This window comes from Epinephelus lanceolatus, chromosome 4 (genome assembly GCF_041903045.1).
Source record: "Epinephelus lanceolatus isolate andai-2023 chromosome 4, ASM4190304v1, whole genome shotgun sequence".
Classification (NCBI taxonomy): Eukaryota; Metazoa; Chordata; class Actinopteri; order Perciformes; family Serranidae; genus Epinephelus; species Epinephelus lanceolatus.
In genome coordinates this window covers 23,916,763-23,933,032 of record NC_135737.1, presented here as the reverse complement: position 1 = coordinate 23,933,032, position 16,270 = coordinate 23,916,763, and the positions used below count along the sequence as shown (strand labels likewise).

At 42.8% G+C, this 16,270-nt stretch overlaps 1 protein-coding gene across 1 annotated transcript in view; it reads left to right on the top strand.

Annotated features, from left to right (window-relative positions):
* Window positions 1-16,066: 16,066 nt before the first annotated feature.
* Window positions 16,067-16,270, top strand: part of LOC117259567 (muscleblind-like protein 1) — a 92,682-nt gene continuing 92,478 nt past the window's right edge. The window contains exon 1 of the mRNA XM_033630966.2: window positions 16,067-16,267. The gene's annotated coding sequence lies outside the window, so the exon portion shown is untranslated. The remainder of the gene's footprint in view (window positions 16,268-16,270) is intronic.

Here is a 16,270-nt window from a genome sequence, read left to right as displayed (position 1 = left end):
GCAAAGAATTGAGTTAGCTCAGACAGTCAGCTTTCATCTAGACTCATTAAGTTACAGCTCATTCTTAGGCCTGACACACGACTGCTTCTGTTTTTTCTTCTTCTTCTTTTCCCCTTCATTCCTTTGTAGCTTTCTCTTTCCTTCCTTGTGTCTACATCATTTTCTCTGCCTCACACACACACACACACACACACACACACACCGAAAAAAGAGAAAAACAAAAAACAATATTGACTCTGCATAGCAGAATGATTGCTTTTAAGCTGATGCTGTGGCAGACTGCAGCCTGTTTTCAAGTCAATGACTCACTGTGAGCAATGGGTAACGGCTGAGAGATGGAGATGGAGTCAAGGAGTGGAGTGGTTGGCAGGCTGGCTAACGGGGGCTGGGAGGAAGGAAGACAAGTCCTCTGCTGGTTGGCTTGGTGTTGTTCTGCCTTAGAAGGCTGTGTTTGGGAACATGGTTTGTTTGCAGTTTGGGAGCTATGCAGGGCTAATGGACTATTCAGGGACAACTGCACAGATTATCTATCTACCTATCTATCTATCTATCTATCTTGTTAGCTCTGCAGAAACATAGAACATGCATGTAGGCACACACAAATGCATTTACATACAAATGCTTGTCTGCTCCGTGTATGAATGAATAATTCAGGAACAATGCAGTAAATTCCAAACACACCAGGATGCTGTAGTGAATTCCAATTTGAAATAATAATGTTAGCATTGTTTCATGTTGTTGTTTTTTCATTCAAAACAAACAAGCATTCTTAGCATGTTCCCGAGGATGTTCTTCATAATTTGTTTGGTCATGCATACACATGAAGTAGCTCACAGTGACTGGCAGAATATCAAGGTCCTTATATACCAAATCACAATGTTTGTTCAGAGTAAAGCCCTGTTTCCACTTAGCAGTACGGTACAATTCAGTTCGGTACACTTTTTTTTTTTCCACCTGAAAAGTTGTGGATGGTACCAATGGAAACATTCAGTTCTGCTCCCATGTTTGGTCCCCCCTCTTTTGTGTTACCTAACACACAGATCTGGTACTAAAAGGTGGAGCTGTGAACACTGCAGTCTGTTGATTGGTCAATAGCAGACGGTCACTCTGCTCAGGGCTGAGTTGTGGCTGGTTTTGAGGCTCATGTAACCACTGTTTTGCTGCCTCTGGCAGCAGCTGGAGTCGGAGAAAAAATAACTTCACCCACTGGGCTGACTGCCAGCAACTTTTAAGGTGGAACGTTAACTTGTAATGTTACTCAATTCATGAGTTCATGAATCAATCAACACACCTTAAATTTCATGGTGACAACTTTGACCAGTACTTTAGTTTTTTTACGACATGCACCTTTAGTAATGAGTGGATCTTCAAGCGTTATTATGTATTCATTTCGACCAGGTTATCTGAGCTGAATATATTCTAATCCTCACTCAGAGAAAAAAAAAAGTGTTGTGGAGCGTCGTTCCTGTGGGCTTCGGCAACACAAAACCCCTGAGCTTGCCTGAGAAGGACTAAATGCACAAACCCGCAATTTTTAAATATCCCATGGAGAGAGATTCTCACTGCAGCCTGTTCTGTTTTGTTCTGAAAATGTCGGCATGCAGCCTCGTTCTGTGGACAATAAACGAGGTGCAGACTTCCCTCTGTGTCACCGGTAATGAGGAAATACAGTGAGTGCTGGCAGTGAGTGACAACAACCCTGCCCACATTTAAGAGTACTGTTTGCGGTGGAAACTCTAGGGTCTAGGTACCATGTCTGAAGGGTTACTTTTGGCTCCAATAGTATCATACCGAAAGTGTTTGGTGTAAACAGGGCTTATCTTCTGGGTAGTAATCCCCTGCTTCACATACACAAAACGAAATAGCGCTGAGCAAACACTGCCTCAATTGGTTCATTTTTAGCCATGTAAATTAGGCCTATCTAAAGATCGATATCAGTGTAAGTGTACCCTATATATTTAGAATATTTCCCGTTGCTGTCAGACAGCCCTTGCCAAGGGAGAACAGAAGCCGATAGGAATAGCCACCAGACTCCATTGACAAAAACAATAACTGACTTTGTAGAACATGGGAGTTGTTGGTCTGTCGCTGGCTTTAGTAGTAGATGTGTAAGGTAAAGAAAAAAATCCAATTATAGCACTGATATTTTTTTAGGTGGCTAAATTAGATTTTGCTGTGGCTTAGAGGTGGAGTGGGTCATCCAGTAATCTAAAGATCAGCGGTTTGACCCTTGGCTCTTCTAGTCCACATGTCAAAGTATCCTTGGGCAAGACACTGAACCCCAAATTGTTCCCGATGGCTGTTCCATCAGTGTGTGAGAGTGTGTGAATGGCTACTGAATAGAAGCTGGCACCATGTACGGTCTAGACGGACTAGAAAGGTGCTATACAAGTGCAGTCCATTTACCATCCACAGCAGTATATTCCTGCTGATATCTCCACTGTTCAAATCAATTGCCAGTTTTCTATTCGGAAGTCATTGTTGTTGTTAGCGGGATGCCACAGTGATTCACTGTAAGTTATGAATATTCTTCCAGTTAATTAGTGTAACTGAGTTGTTTTCACATTTGGCTCTTTGTTACTTCAGCACCAGTTGGCTGGTGAAGCAGCGACAGCACGCTCTTCCTATAAGTTACAAACAGGATTTTCTTCATTGAAATAACCTGCACATTATATTTTTATCCTAACATTGCAGCAGTTCACACTAAATGAGCCATTGTGCAGCACTAATTAGCTTAGGTAGAATACTGTATGGCCTATCAATAAATATAGATGCAGTGATCATGTTGTTATCAGCAGCACTGTAGGGGATTTATCTGCTGCATGATACTGTATAAATCACACTATCTCCACAAAGGGACTCTTTGCTATTGTTTCCTGGTCCAGTTTTCTTTTATATTCCCTGCAAATCTCTTCCTGTTGCACACTTACGGTTAAACAATGTTTTGGGTTGACCATATTCTGTAGATAACCCTCTTCACCCTGTCTTTTGCCGTCTTCTCACACGATACTTTCAGCCAGCCATGAAAAAGCACTCTGCTGTGTCTCTGTCACAGCATTGCACAGCTCTCTACTCTTTGCTTAATCTTTGTTTTAGTTTTTTTTATTCAATAATGAGCTGAGTAACATGCATGGAATTCCTAAGGCACCATGGGTAGTGTAGTCCCCCCAGAGTGTCTGTCTCAGCATAGGTCTGAGCTCTATGCTCTCTGTCGGGGTAAGGGGATTGGATATGCTCTGCTAATGCTATTAGTGCTGCAGCTGGGGATTACTGTCTCAAAAGGAAAGGGGAAAAGGGCGTGAAAAGGGAAGAATCATTGCGTTGGGGAGTATGTGTGTAACAGAGATTTGCATGTTTGTACATGTATTTGAGAGAAAAGGAGAGAGATTAAAAAAGGGATATTCATCCAGACTGTTGCGCACCAATGAAAATACTAAGTCACTGGCTCTAATGCAAAGTGTTGTGTGAGCTGTTTTTTAATTTCAATTGGCTGTTACAGTACTCCTGGGATTTGAGTTAATTAGTCTATTAAGCTGGCCAGCACCTCTTAGAAACAGACTTATTTTTAGCTAAAGGAGAGATGGACGTCATGATTATTATTTTTTCAAGAAGGCCAAAGTTGAAATCTGATACATAAGCAGAGGTCTAGTTCCAGAAAAGCCCGTTAAAGTATAGTGTGACATGCCGAGAAAGCAAAAAAGTTGCAGTATAGTCTCATTTTAAAATACCCAGCGCTGCTGAGAATATTGATGTCTGAGCACATATGGCATGCCTCATTTTTTACATTTCCACCTGTGCGACAACTTAGTCCTCCTGCGGTCAGTGTAAGTGATATTACTGAGCCCAGGGGAGATCTTTGTATTGGGTGGCAGGCAAAGTGTACAGCACGTACACTGCTTGAGATCAATAGAGAAGGAAAATGAGAATCATCATCACCTAAAATAAGTAATGCTATCCAACACTGACAACATCCAACCCTGACAGGAGGACAGACTTTCAGAAAGTCAGTATGTTGTTTTCTTACTTTGTCAGAAGGCCGACCTGAAAGCATCTTTATCACTCTTGTTAGGGCCCTGACACACCACACCAACAGTTGGCTGCTGGTCAATATCAGGCTGTGTCTGTTGCCCAGTTTATGTGTAGTGTCCTGCACCGTTGGCTCTAGTTGGTTGGTGTTGACTTTTTTTTTAGGCCAATTCGGCATGCTGAATTGGTGTCAGGGATAGGCTTGGGTGGGATCACAGTATTACGGTATACCAGGGTATTTAGAAATCCCTGTCAGAAATACACAAGTTCAACTTTATATTATTCTCATACTGTAGAGGTTGTAATGAGGATGTTTGCTTGTAGTGCACATCATAGACAACCAGGCCACAGGCAACTGAGCTGACAAACATAGCGACTACTAGTGGTGGGGATAACGTTACAGAACTGTAAACAGCTGGCCAGCAACAGCAGAGTGACAGCAGAGACCGCAGGAGAAAACAACTTATTTTTATATCTAACTGAGTAAACTTTGCTTTGGACCAAAACAGAGGTGGTGATTGTTGAAACAGTGGACTAACTAACTAAACAACTATAGGCCTGTTTCCACCGCAGGAACTTCGGGGTAAATTTACGGGGCCGGGGCCGTTGGTGCGTGTCTCCACCGCAGGAACCACCCCCGAAGGACAGAGTTCTGGAACTTTTACAGGGGCTAAACAAGTCCCTGCCTCGGAGTAGGTACTCAGAATGGCCCCGAAAAACTCCTGGCTGGGGCTTGGGGTTTACTTGGTGCTGATTAGATATACTCAAGGTGGAATGTGACGTCAACAGAAAGCAACAAAATAGCCGGCATTTTTAAAACTCAGCAGACGAGGGTTAGCTCGTTCATAGCTTCCACCGCCATGTAAACAAACTAAATAACCGGTCCGTGAAAAAAATAATTTTTCCGGCGGATATCTTAGTTACAACATGATTGAGCTAGCAAAGCAGTTTTGTGTTGCTGTGTGTGGTATTTATTCAGTTTCGGGAAATCACGATGTCTAGAAAGCATCAGCTGACAGGGACAGCTAACAGCAGCAGCAAAGCTAACATCAGGATGTCATCTGTTAAAAGCCTCCTGTTGTCGGATACAACATGAAACTACTCCAGTTAGCTCAACCATGTTGTAACTAAGACATCCGCTGGAAAAAATATTTTTTTCACGGGCCACTTTGTGAGTTTAGTGAGTTATTACAGACACCGCTATCGGCTAACAGCTAACAGCGTCCCTACGCCACTACGTTGCCCCGGTCAAAGTGGTTGCGCAACGATTACATCACATCCAGAGCCCGGTAACTTTACAGGAACCTTCCTCCTACTCCACTCTCTCAGTGGAGACACGGCGGCTGAGAGGGCCGAGCGAGAGGACGTTCCTGTAGTAGTTCCTGCCCCCCAAATAGTACCAGGAACTTCTTCAGTGGAAACGGGCCTTATCAAGACTAAGCGAGATGGTTCTGGTGAGTTTTATTTTGCTTCTTTCAAGTCTGAATGAAGAGTGTTTTACAATGTGTTAACATGACAATTAAGGTAGTCCTAGTTCAGTAAAAGAGAGAAGCATGAATTCAGAAAGTGTACAGTTGTATTTCTGTGTTTAATAGTCAATAGGAATAAATGTTTCTTGACATTTTATGAGTGCATTGTTTATTTATGTGACTGAAAATGTTGAGAGAGCTTGCAGAACATAGCAAAGTCACTAGTTGAAAGGGGGGATGGGTGTCTGGAGTAGCACTGCACAAAAATACCATATACTATATACCCTGGTGAAATTTCAGGAAGGTATGAAAAAATAAATATTGCCCAAGCCTAGTCGGGGCTGGCAGAGCCCATCAGTGAAAGGAAGCACTTTGATTGGCATTCAACTCAGTGCATGGGCAGTGAAACTAAAGTTTGGAATTGTTGAAGTTGTTGTTCACCAGTGCATAGAAAATATTGGGTTGTGTTGTTCATGTACACACTGGATGACTAATCTGCCTGGTCAGTCTTCTGATTTCCCGTTTTAAATGACAAATACAGACTACTGCCGTCTGCTGGTACGGGGAGTTATTTCTTCTTAGGCTCTGATAACCCAGAAAGCGTTGTAGCAGCTGGAGGTGCCTTTTTGTAATTGTTTTTAATGAGAAGAAGCTTTTTTTTTTGCATTACAATGCGCCTCGCATTTCTAAGCGCCTGCCCTTTTTACTGGAGCACTCTGTTCTTTCAGTTGAAAAAACTTAAACTCAGAGCAGAAAAACACCCAAAGTCATCTCTTGTCTTTTCATCTTTTTACCCAATGCCCAATCGGATGATTTGAAAGGCGTTGGGTCAGTTGGTAAACAATGGAGGAGAAACTGGTGGTAGGGGTTGCTGGATTATAGCCAGAGCCATACGGTGTGATGATAGACAGCAGGTTGTCAAAGTGCTCCTGAGTCATCCTCAAATATGCCTGGAAACAGCCATCATCAATGCGAAGCTCCCGGACCAACTGGTGGTAGTCCCCATGATCCACCCTCCTTTTCAGGGTCTCATGTACCCACACACCTTATGCAGGTGCAGAATGTACGTGCCAGTTGGCTGTGTCTTTGTGGTGTGTCTAGTGCAACTTTTTGGCTGAGACACAGGCAATGTTAGGCGACTCACAGTCGGCCTTTGTCGCAACTAGTTCTTCGATGTCAATGTGGTGTGTCTGAGCCTGAAAAGAGTACATGGAAAACGAGCGGGAGATTACCGTATATGTGGTGCACAGACTGGACATAATCTGCTCTGCCCTAAAGGGTTTCCCCATAGCTTGCCTTTTGTGTCGATCTGCTCTGTGAGATGTGCATCTATAACCAGCTGCTGAAGAAGAGTATGGACCGTCAGGGAAAGACATTCTGACTTTGAATTACAAAAAAAAAAGAAATTAAAAAAAAAATGCTCTTAATCATTAAATATTGTTACATCATTTGGTGAAGAACACAGCCTTATGAATATGTAAAGTGTGTGTCGAAGACTCGCATTCACCACAGGCAATATTATTTCGCGAGGCATTTGTTTGTCCAATCAAACAGAAAATCTCGATTTCATATCGCCTGGGGGCTGCTGCAGGTGAATTTTTCTGAGGTTTTCTCACTGCAATAAAACTGAGTTTGATATTCCCAGTCAAATTTCAGAGGAGTACCAACTGCAGATGTTGGTCATGTACAGTCAGAATCTCTTTCAACGTGTTTTTATCATCAAATTCAACCCCAATTAGCTCCGAAAGTCAGTGATCCAGGTATGTTGCATAATGTGCTCTGATACTTGCGTTTATGCATCTCTAATCAGCTATTTATCTCCACATAAACACAGTGCAGTTTAGTTTTGTTTATGCATAAGTAAGCTACCATAATTGCCAATTAGTTTCAAAAAGTATCTTTTTGACCAAAGCATTTCACTTCTGTTTAATTACCAAGACAAAAAATAAAAGCAATGTTTATGTTTTCCACTGTTCTTTACCTTATGTCTCTCTGTCATAGCATCTGTTTTCTTTCCCTAACATACTCTCCAATATTCATTATCTCCCTCATCACGCATTTACACATCTTTCTGCTAGTTGAGATGAGTCCAGAGGTTGTCCTTATGAATATTTACCAGCAGTAAGTTACCAAGGGCAATCTGCTGAGATTCCTCCACTCCCACCATGTTTCATGCGTATGCCTGTGGGCGTCAGACCGCATTTGTGTGCGCATTATTTTTTAGTATTTTCCTCTAGGCAGGGTCAGACATTTGGATCAAACCCTAGAGTAACCTATGTTATCAGAGATGTCCACATCTCTCCCACACACAGAGCCTGACTTGCTGTAGATTAATATGCACAGGTTTTTTTGCATACTCACATCATTAATCGTGTTCATGGGTTTTTGGGAGAGAAATGAAGTCCACATGAGCACAAGCTCTTTCTGCATTGTTAGGTATCTCACTGTAGCTACAGCACATACTCAGACTCTGGTTTCGGTGTATGCGTACAGTATACACCCGGCAAGACACTGCTACAAACAGACAAGGTTGCAGCTATATTGCACCATTCTGTCTGAGTGGCGTTAACAAGAAATTTTCCTCTATCCAACACTTTTCAACAATTCACATTATTGTCCCAACAACGGAGTGGCATTCGTCTGTGGAGCACAGTCAGGGGCAGCAGTGCTGAACTGGTTGTCAAGCTGACTGAATGACTTCTAACTGAAACAAATGGGGGTTTTATGATGTTTATTGAGTGCTTAGCTTTCTGATTGCATAATTAACCTATTGCTGTACATTATTGTAGCCTTTCAGTTACAGTGCTGTGTGGTAGCGCGCCTATTCACTTACATGGGTCAAGGCTCTTTCCTAGCTCCATAGCAGTTGAATAAGCTCCCCAATGAAGGCAGAACAGCACAGTCAGTGTCTATCTTCAGTTACAAGATGAAAACCCACCTTTTCAAACTACACGTTGACACAAACAAACAACTTTAAGTGTTAATATTGTAGCACATAATACTTTGATGTTCTTTGGGGAGTGGGGGGTGCATTATTCCATCTTCATTTCACTACTGGAAAGATCGTATTTTCATAGGGCTGTCTATGCAGTAGAAAAGCAAATACTTTTGAAATTGTTGCGCCATGACCAGGGCCCAATCCCAATACCCCCCCTTGTCCACTACCCCTTAGCCCTTGGCCCTACCCCTAGCCCTTGCCCACTACCCCTTGGCCCTCGAAATGAAGCAACTAGGGGTAGGGGTTGAAATCTTTCCCTAGGAATTGGGACACTACTTACGTCACTGCGTCGGTTACGTTCACGCATACGTAACTATTCTCAAACAGGAAGCCGCGAGCCATCTACATTTCCAACCGGCATCTACAACGTAACGGTAACGTTAGCTACTATTATGCTTGCTACTAACGTATCATTAGAGTAATAAGATATGTACGACAGGGGACTTCTGCTAGCTAGGTAGCTAGCTAACCAGCTAATATTACAAGGCAGCATAGTTATACTAGCTGGCGTGTAATCGTAGTGAAAAATCCGACAATTTTGCAGAACAGGACAGATGATAGACGCCAGATAGTGTGAGCTAGCTAGCTAGCTAACAAGCAACCTGACGACAGTAACATTAGCTAGCTGGCTAGCTTTCTGTCAACTCCAGTCACATCGTGAATAGCAATAAAAACTGTGTTACAGTTTGATTGGAGTTTGATACTATACTCTTTGAGTCCATGGTGGCAGGCGCACAAAAATGCAGGAAGTTTGAGCAACATTCCTAGAGCCAGCAAGAGTCTGGCACATGAGGGGCAGGGAGATCTGGGCACTGGCAAGATGTAGGGGACTTTATCATAGTTCATTTAGACATACTACCTACAGATCCAAAGCTGGTTAAAAATCGGCAACATATCCCTTTAAGCTTTCTCCTGGCTTCACATTAATGACTTTCTTTTATGTGCTGTTTGTTTTGGAGGCGTTACTGGTTTACTATTTTATGGTCAGCATATTCTGCGATTGCCAAACTCACAAGTTGTTGTTGTTTGCCACCATGTCTTACAGGAGCTGCTCATGGAATTTTATTGGTGTTGTGTGGTGGAAATTTCTCAGCCTCAAACACCAGAAACTTTATTTTAAGCCTAAAGGCTGGGTGATGACAACATTGGGCATTCTGTTTAGTTTGTAGCCTCAGCGGGAGACAGATTGCTGCACACTGTTTGTGCCCTGCCTCTATTTAAAAAGTTAAGGCAGTTTGTTGCACAGATTGAGCAGACATATACATTTTAAGTAAGTTTTTTTCACTTTGCCATGAGCAAGGAGATGATGTGACCTTGTTGAAGACATTACTCTACAATGACCTATATTGTTGTGATGATGGAGAGAGGACTGTTGATGATTTGCATGAGAAGGAATACTAAAAAGACTCCAACACTGTGATGCTTGCCCATTCTGTTTGGTGTGTATCTCTCGCTGTGGGAACAGACTGATTATAACAGAGTCAGACATCGAACCCCTCACCCATCCCCACGCCGTCTCTCAGATAGAGATGAGGGAAGATGTGTTTAAAAATAAATGGGTAAATATTATTTTGCTGTCAGATGCGCCATTTGAAAAGCGTGTTCAACCTTACAGCAGCAAGTGAAACTCAAGCTGTTAATACTGTAGTTCTGCTGTTTACAGATTACACACAGGATCCCGCTCTTTAAATAGAGGTTTGAGATGCATTGCTGGTTAAGATATTTGTGTTGTGGTGCTGCGCTTGCATCAACAAACGGAGCCCTTATAAATATTTTGTCCTCAAGCTTAATGTGATAATGGCAATACTTTCACTGAATTTTTTAGACTTCTCAGAATGCTTATCTGCATATGATCACGAACAGGAAACTAATGATCCACTGCATCAGAATATTTCCTCTGCTTGACTTTACAGTACCTTACATGCAATATGATAAAGCAAATGAAAGACCATATTTCTATCATACTGCATACTGTTGTACTGCAACAGTGAATAATCTTTCACAGTCTTTCGCAGTGTATCTAATACCACAAAAGCCATGTTCACACCATCCCCATTGTACAACTTTTGTGTGGGCCTAATAGTGGATGTAGTGTTTTTGTTTTTCCGTGGATACTCATATGCTCATTTATTCAGATACAAACTGTGCCCGAAGTTAAAATTTGTTGAACCTTGACCCCGAGCTGCTCTGACTTGTACAGGCTCAGGTAATTGCTCAAGGCTACTTGCTGTGCTCAGAATAGAATAGATGAGTGATAAAATATTAAAACGTAGTTGTGAAAGTAACTACACAGTAACATCATCATATTGAGACCAAACTAAACTAATAATAATAAATATATAAATAAATACTCTCCTTCAATAATGAGCATGTATTGACTCAATCAGGACGTACCTAGCCAAACACTGGTAAATACACATTTAATCCAAAAACACCTCATCACAGTATACCAGGGGCGATTGCTCTGAGACAAGGGAGGCTGAACTTCCCCTAAAATTTCTTAGAAGAAATGGTCAAATATGGACTATTGAATTTACATTAAAATAAGAATTTACATTGCATTAAACATGCTCTAGGATGCGTTTAACATCACGACTATGATGTTCAAACGTCAGCTGTTTATCACCAGTTTTCAAACGCGACCTCCCTGTCATACATTCTTGTGTCAGCACGGTGGACCCGGAGCCTCCAAGCATTCTTATGACACGATGCTGAGCAGGTTTTTTTCATGCAGCAAAGCGAGACGGTCATTGGATAAATGCGACAAAATCGTAACTTCCAGGAAGGCTCAGCTTCCCTGGGACATAGTGGAACGGTAGGCGGGAGAGGATGCTCGGTGTATGCATGATGATTGGAGGGATTGTCTGAAAGGCTGAACCCCTTTGTGACTGACAGCGTTTCGCATTTTGAGCTCAGCCCCATGATGATATTTATATTTCTGACAGAGTGCCATCCGGAGTTCCTTATTTCCATAAGCAACATAGCTCATTTTCACCGTTTGTACAGTATAGTTCAGGTGTTTAAACCCATCTGAAAATCTTTGTGGTTGGAAAAACTGCTTCAATTAAATGTTCCTTTTATAAGTTACTGCCTTGCTACAATATGACAAGTTTTATGATGTAAAATTAAAGTGAGCTTCCCCTGTTTGAAAGACCAGCAGCCGCCACTGCATTACACATGCAATACACATTTCTCCCTTAGAGTGAAGGCAACACAGCCTATTTAATCTACATTAGCCTATAAACATTCCTAACAGGTATAAATGAGCATTCATTAATATGTTTTACAACAAAGAAGCTACTCTGCAGTGGGCTATTTATGATTGTTCGGTACTTAAACTTTTCAGCGTTAGTGGTGAAAGCAAACAAATCTGTTCAGTCACTATGAAGTCTCTGTTTTCCTCCAAAACGTTTCATTTTTGGATTTGGAAGCATCAGCTAGCCTCACTAAGGAGACTCCAGCTTAGCCATTGCTATTGAGATTTGGCAAATTTTGATGCACAAAGTTGAAGAGATGCTGATTATTATTATTTTTTCTTTTTAGCTTGAGGGCTACACATTCATAAAGTTGGAAAATATAAAATCACTTTAGGACTACAACGATGATAAATGAAAATGAAAATGCCAAAGCCACAGGGAGCCACTGGAGAAGGGCTAAAGTGCTGCATGTGGCTCCTGAGCCACAGGTTGCCTACTCCTAAACTAGGGTTACAATCTTGTAACCTTTGCTCTGTCTCGTATAGGCTCTACCCTCGGGGTCATCCCTGTGTTTCCCGGGTTCTATGTTTCCCGGGTTCACGCTTACCACCCAAAAAGGTTCTGTGTTTCCCAGATAAGCGGGGAACATAGAACCTTTTTGGTTGAGTGGGGAACATAGAACCTTTTTTGTGTAAGCAGGGAACATAGAACCTTTTTTGCAGGGTTAAATGGGAAACATAGAACCCGGGAAACATAGAACCCAGGAAACATAGATACGCTCCCGGCAAATGGTCATCATTAAAGAAATAAAGGACGTCTAAAAAGTCACTCAGCAAAGTTCACATTGTGGCATGTGAGTCTTAGAAACTGGCACCCACTAAAATCTGTGAATGGCTCAAAACTAATGCTAGGTATTCACAATGTAATATTTGCCAATAAGTTACTTCCTACAGGCTTTGCACTCAAGAATCTAGCATTGAGCAGAGCGACACAATGTGAATGTGAATATGGCTCAAGACCTAAGCTCCTGTAATGCAGCATACACACAGAAATACTGTATGTAGGACTGTAATTGATATACAGTATCAGAAAGAGGCACAATGCCCACAGTACAGGTGAAAGAAATCCAAACCCAGGTGAACAAGAGTCTACGTGTAGTAATAATTACACAAGCAGTTCCACCACCATCATTATGCATAAGCCTAATCAATGGTCATTGCGCTTAAGGGGAACTGCGATGTTGTTAATGAATAGTTCCAATGAGCAGTGAGGTCTGTGTATGTGTGTGTGTGTGTGTGTGTAGTGTATGTGTGTGTATGTGCACGAGTGCTTAGTGTTAATGTCTCTAATGAATAGATGTGGCACACGGAGCCTGTGGACACCTGCTGTTGCCATTAGTCCTAAAGAGCAGACTAATCACCGTGGCTTTCAAATCTGAGCAGGTTATTCAGTGTCCCTCAAACTCAAGGACCCTTCATTACAAGGAGCACATGAGGGCTCAGTGATAATGCCAGCTTGTGCAGATACATGCTTTTCCCAGATGCAAAAAAAAATAAAAATAAAAAAGCGCCACAGAAAAGCCCCTTTTATTGATTCAATGCAGTTTTCTCTCTAGCAGAGCACTGGACGCCTGGAGGAGTAACTTCAAAGGATCAGTTCACCTCAAAATGAAAAAAAACAAACACAATATTTTTTTCCTCTTACCTGAAGTGCTGCCTCTCAACCTAGATTGTTTTGGTGTGAAGCAGCAAGTGTTGGAGATATTGGCCGTAGAGATGTCTGCCTTCTCTGCTATTTAATGGAACTGGATGTCACTCGGCCTGTGGTGCTCAAGGCACCAAAAAATACATCTGAAAAACACAACAGCAATTTTTCTTACCAGAAATCATGACTCAGTTACTCAAGATAACCCACAAAGAGAAGACAAACATCTCTGTGGCACATATCTCCAACAGTCACACCAAAAAAATTTGGATTGATAGATAGCACTGCAGGTAATGCCCAGTTCAGACCGAAGATTTACAACGAGATTACTTGAAACAGGCCGTTCTGCAATGTTCTAAAAACCTGGCAGTTCACACCAATGCAACTAGATGAGATGGTGTATCATCTCTATGCAACAACTCTCTGTACTTCCATTCTGATATCCAGCTTTTCAGGCTTATTTTGTGGCTGTATATAATTTGTAGCTTCTTAAAATATGAATGAGGATAGTGATACTGGCTGCAGCTGCATTTGTAGTGATGAAACGACGAAAAACAGAAACAAAACAAGCATCAGATGGACTGTATTCATAATAAATACGCCACAATAATACAAGCAAGCAGCGGCAATTAGTCAATGATTGTGTGTGTGTGTGTGTGTGTGTGTGTGTGAGGGGGCATAAGCACATACAGTGAGCAGCAGCAGCAACCCACTGCCCGATACAAGCACACCGTGAGGATGGAAACAGAGGGCTTGGTAGGGACGGAGCACCTGCGGCAGCAGATGAACACACTGTCTGCAGTCATTTTGACCTGACCAGCGGACTTTACCCCAAGCCAACTGGCTGTAGAAACAGGTGATGCGCTTTGCGTTCTAAAACCAGCCACTGGCGATTTGACCAGCTGAGTTGCACGTGACACCATCGGCCGGCTTGAGTCGAGCTCAGACAGCCAGTTCGTCTTTTCTCTGCAACGTTCTAGAACAATTAGTCTCCTCGCAAATCTTTGGTCTGAACTGGGGAAAATGAGAAGAAAGGAGGAAAAATATTTATTCTTAATTTGGGTGAACTGTCCCTTTAACTTAGAAACACATTCTTCACAAACCAAAAGACTTAAGTAGAGCAGCAAGTATGAATTGGCAACCTGTGTGGACAAACAAGTATCCTGGCACATTCACACTCACTACCATCTGTTGCCTCCCACCTTGTCTATACCTTACTCTGCTCCCTTTCCCGTCCTTTGCCAAGTTCCCTGATTAAATCATCCCTGCAAGAATTTCAACAATCAATGTTCACTGAATCCCAGTTCCTACTTGTTCCCATGGCTACTACAAAGACAGAGAGCAGAGCTGTGGGAGATGTAGTTTGTTCTTGCGTGTAACTTCTAACTACTCTGGTTCTTTGTGGCTCTGGTGGCGCGGTGGTAACGCTCATCTTTTGATATGACCATGTTATATAGTAGGGTCAGGTGTTGGGAGCAGAATGGGGCAGTGCAAGACTGAGTGACAGAGAGGAAGAGAGAGCGATGACAGCTGCAAGAGGAAAAAACAAAACAAAAACAGGAAGGCTAGATGTGGAAAGATTGAGCGTTGGGGGTTACCAGTGCAATGGTTGCGCTGCAGGACTCAGCTGTGAGCTGCTGATTTACAGGGCCTGAAGGACAGCCACAGCCTTCCACCCACTCTGTCGCCATGGGAGATGGTGGAGAGGAGGTCTCATCTCCTTTTCTTCCTCGCCGTCATTCTCTCTTCTCCACAGTGCTTATCTCTGTATATCTCTTTCCCTCCGCCTGTCTCTCTGTTCTTTATCTGCCCCCCCTTCTCATAACCCACCAAGCTCTTGTGATCATTCTGACTAATCTCACTATATAACAGTTAAGCCCAACCTCCAGGAAGGTGAATAATGATGAACATTGAAATAATTACACCAGTGGGCACATTCAGTCTTTCAGTGCATCCATCTGCCTGCGTACACGTGTGCACACGACCCATTCATTTCACCGGTCAGTCCAGCTGTACTTCCCTTGTTGTTAATGTGACTGAAATGTGTGTTATCAAAGGGCTGCAGGCCTCAGTGCACTGGCAGTAGCAATGGAGAGAAGGAAAGGAACCACAAACAGGAACTATAGCTTGCTTCCAGGAACCACCACATCATCCCCCACACTCAAACCCCCACACACACACTCAGAGACACAATGATGCATGTGCACACACACAAACAGTATCTGTGTCTGTCTCTATTCCCTCTGACTACACACCACCCTCTCTTTATCTCAGAAGGCAGAAGCAACAGTTAGTGATCACATGACCACAACAGTCTCCTCTCATTTCTGTGTTAGCTCAGACTCAAAGTAAAGACTAAATAGAAGAAGTAGAGGCAAAGACACTGAGCGCGGTTTATTGAACATTTATCACTTTTTCAGTATTTAAACAGAATACACCACGAGAGAGAGCGTGTAGAGCTACAGGAGGTTGGGGGAGGGAGGGAGGCTGTTGCCACAGCAACCAGAGCAGCGGCGCTCGTCATCATGAGACTTCTTCTGCATTGTATGGTTGTGTGTGTGTGTGTGTGTGTGTGTGTGTGTGTGTGTGTGTGTGTGTGGACACAGCGCGTGTGAGTTCACCCTCCTCTCTCCAGACAGGAGGCGAGGACATCCCCCTTTAACACTGTGCCAACACAGAGAGAGGAAGAGAGGGAGAGACACACACACACACAGCAGAGGGAGCGATAGACTGAAACCCCATAATGCACTGCACGCTGCAGGGCTGAAGTCGTGCAGATTCATCAGTTCCTGTTCGGAAGGGCTTGTGTGTGAGCGCACACACACGCGTACACCCAGACCGAGTGCAAGTGAAACACACAGACAGCCGGGCAGGTA